The following is a 3,888-nucleotide window of genomic DNA, read 5'->3' as shown; positions in this document are numbered from 1 at the left end:
CTTGAGATCAGTCCTAAACTAGCGGGTGATCCCTGAGTATGCCAGTCCTATCTAATGGGTGACATCTCATAACCTACGGTATCTACGTAGTTCTGGAACTTAGGGATTGTGTCTAGGGATCCAGTCCTAACTAACGGGTGTGCCTCCATCCCTAGACTCGCTCGGTGCTGAATCCTACTCCCAGCTGAAAGACACTGAACTAATTTCCTAGTTCATACTAGGCTTGACTAAACTGTTACTGATCGTACTGTTTAACTGAGCTGAACTGAGTTTACTGAGTTTCGTTGACTGACAGAATACTACTGAATTCTGTGAACTGACTAAATGCTACTGAGTTCTGAATTGATTACTGAACTGGACTGGACTGATACTAAGATTACTGAGTTTTCCTAAGTTCTTTAACTGACTGAGTTCTACTGAGCGTGGCCTGACTGGGAGTATCTTAAAAATTGACACTGGCTCTAGACAATTAGCTAAATTGTTGAGTATTAAATACCCCAGGACTCGATAACATGAATAATATAAGACAACACAATAGTCTATCATTCACAATACAATCAATGAGGCATCTCTTCAAACACTTGAAAGTCATAGACTTGTACATGAATAGGAATGCATACTAATGTTTCATGATTCATTCAAAAAGGTTTTTCATCAAGCACTTGGCATGCATTAACTTGTGCATGAATGGGGATTACATGCTAACATGCTAAAATGACACTATCTCATTCACATAGACATTTTATCAAACATATGGGGAGCATGCTTTTATCACACAATAATTAATGCATCTTATTACCATGGCTACATCAATAATCTTGTAACTTGAAGGGTTTATCATGAATATCATGCAATTCATCTCATACTAGGATCAAATCTTGTAACTTGTAATCTAAAACATGGATCCAAACCCAACAACAACATGAACATGAACTTCAATTCAATTAAATCATGAAAACTCATAAACATATAATCTTTGTATTTTGAAAATGATTCTTGAACTTCATGGGTGGAAGGGACCTAAGAATCAACATCTAACATACCTTAATGCTTGACTTTAAGAAGATTGACGAAGAAATTCTTTGAGTTTTGAATCGTTAATTAGAACCCTAAAGCTTGTTTTTGAGAGAATTTGAGAGAAAACAAGTATATTATGCTTAATGAAGGCTGAATCTCGTGTTTTTGGGCTATATAGGGGTGGGGGAATTGACCCTTTGTCCCTTGAAAATACGGGGCTGGACTGCAGAAAATTGCCCCAGCCAGAATGGCCAGGGCGGCGCCTTGCTTGGAGCGCCGGGATGTCCAGGGCGGCGTCCTGCCTGGAACGTCGGGCTGAGCTAGGCGGCGCGGGCATATCGCCCTGAGCTACTGTTTTAGGAATCCAAACATGCCCTTACGCTTGTCCGAAAATTTCGAAACGCACCCGAGATGTACTATTGACTTGCCCCATCATTAATCAACTTAAAACTCAAATTTTCGAGGTCGGGAAGGTCATGAAATAAATCTCCGAAGTTCGAAGGCTTTAAAAGAGTCTAAGTCTTAACACTTAGCTAAAATTTTCTAAGTGCGAAATCTCTTATCAAGTTCTAAGGGGCTGAATTAGACTTAAATTTTGCAGGGTCTTACATGATGTTTTATTATTTTCGTAATCAATTTATTTATTCTTAAAAATTATACCATGCATATTATTTTGAATACAACAAACTAAACACTCAATAAAAAATAATTTTAGTATCATTTGCTACTTTATCTAATCAGTATCAAGTCAAAAACTGGCTCTAGCTTTCTCTTTAGCACAACTTATTCTCTTCAGGATTCCCAAAAACATTCCATAATCTTAGTGTCTCATCCGCCGCTGCAGTCGCCAACGTATAGCCATCCGGACTCTGAAACATGTCGAGAAGGAAAGTCGGTAAGGCACAGTGAATATGAGCGTAAACGAACACGATGTGGCGTTATTGGTTAACAAATCATACCTAAGCCATATGAAGAACTCGTGATGTATGACCGAAAAGTTCTGAAATTTTCTTCATAAAAGGATACTTCTAAACAATGAGTTGGTTGTCAGTAAAGCCATGAGAACTCAAAAGCTCGCGCTGGTGTCTGTTCCAAAGCAAGGAACAGACTTGTCAACCTGTATCGACAGTGTTCAAGCATGCCCCGGTATTGGTGTTCCAAAACTTTATGCACTGATCTCCAACACCGTCACTTGAGGCAACCACGTTACCCTAGAAAGGACACCAAGAAAGAGTTTTTACAGCAGCTGTATGATGTGTCATACGGTGGATCCATTGGCATGAGTTGTTAGGAGACCCCATCGATAGGATCCACATATGGACCAAATTATCGTTCCCTCCACTAGCCAACTGCTGGCCTGACTCGAACCACTTAAATCCACATATCTCCCGGGTGTGTCCCTTGTATTTTCCAACTACGTGGGATCTTACACGCACGTCATTGTTGATGATCATACTATCCATGCCTCCAGTTGTCAGTATGTGGCCACCATTCCAATCAAGTGAGCCAACCCTTAATCTGTGTCCTCGTAACGTCCTCAACTGTATAGAAAGAAAGATGTTAGACTTATGATAATAATTAGACTAGAAGAAGGAAGACGGCGAAAGAAACCACTTACCAATTGGCTAGACCCCTGTAAGGTGTCCCGCAGCTGAACGAATTATTCAAGGCAACTGCAAGGTGTCTTTTAGCTGACGCTAGTCAACGGCCTAAAATCATCACCAACCATGAGAAGCTCAGTATATACAGAATTATAGATATACAGAATTCTAGTCTATAGACTAGAATTCTGTATCTATAGATATAGACCCATCAGAAGCATCCCATCCTAACCCAATGGCAATAATATTACTGCTCCCCCAGTCTAACAAATTGAGACAAAAATTATCAGGGATGTCAGGAGCCTCCAGGGTCCTTTCCGCAAACTGTTAACAAGCAAAAAGTTGTCTAAGTTAGGAACGAGAAGCCAAGATAACACATTTATTTGCACTAATACAATAAGTAGAGTTAGCGCAAAAGACAGTAAAAGGGGACTCACTTGGGGAATGTATCTCCGCTTTTTAACAGTTTTTGACTGGTAAATATGTGATGGAGATTGAGAAACTATGTGACCCGAAGGTGGAGCTTTATTCTTAAAATCAAGGATCCTCGTTCTGTTCATGTTGAAAACTTATGCTAACAGCTTCAAGTAAGATGAAGAATTTACTCCAACGTGTTCCTTTTTAACCTAGCCACCAGCGAGCATGTAATGTGCATAGTCAAAATCCATTGCAGAGCGATTGGGAATGAACCTGTCCAGCTGCATTTCAGAAAAAAAAAATCGAAATTGTATTCAAATCCAAGGTCGGGCCTAGAATCATCTCTATCATACAATCATCATTTAGAACACAAAATCAACAAGAATTAAAAAAAAAAAAGGCGAAAAAGGAAGAACCTTACATTTTCTTGATTTTTTACGAGGCCACAAGAATGAGAGCAAAGAATGAGAAATTTGGGCGAAAATTTTATCCTAACGGGTGTATATATATAGAGAGAGTGCGAGTCTATATTGCAATGACATACAACTTATATGTGAACATGAGTGATGTAGCCTAACTATGAAATATTTTATGTCAATAAATATTTACCTGGTATCTTTAAAAAATTATTATAGTCTCCTGTATTTTAAAATTCGATCAATATATGTCTTAGAATAGCTAGTATATCATTCATGTAAATAATGGTGTAAAGTATCAAAAAATAAAAATAAAAAATCCCTCTATGCTAAAAAAGAAGAAAATAGAAAGATACAAATAATTACTAAAGTAAAATTAGAAAATTTTAAATTAATATTTCTAAAGAATGCATCTCTAAATTTTATTTTTTTTTTAA

The 3,888-nt window shown here is 37.9% G+C and overlaps 1 pseudogene; it reads right to left on the bottom strand.

Moving 5' to 3' along the window:
• Positions 1 to 1,790: 1,790 nt before the first annotated feature.
• LOC107841708 lies at positions 1,791 to 3,488 on the bottom strand (annotated as a pseudogene).
• Positions 3,489 to 3,888: the final 400 nt, after the last annotated feature.

Source organism: Capsicum annuum, chromosome 9, assembly GCF_002878395.1.
Source record: "Capsicum annuum cultivar UCD-10X-F1 chromosome 9, UCD10Xv1.1, whole genome shotgun sequence".
Taxonomy (NCBI): domain Eukaryota; kingdom Viridiplantae; phylum Streptophyta; class Magnoliopsida; order Solanales; family Solanaceae; genus Capsicum; species Capsicum annuum.
The sequence above is the reverse complement of the archived record's forward strand: the minus strand, read 5'-3'. Positions and strand labels throughout refer to the sequence as shown.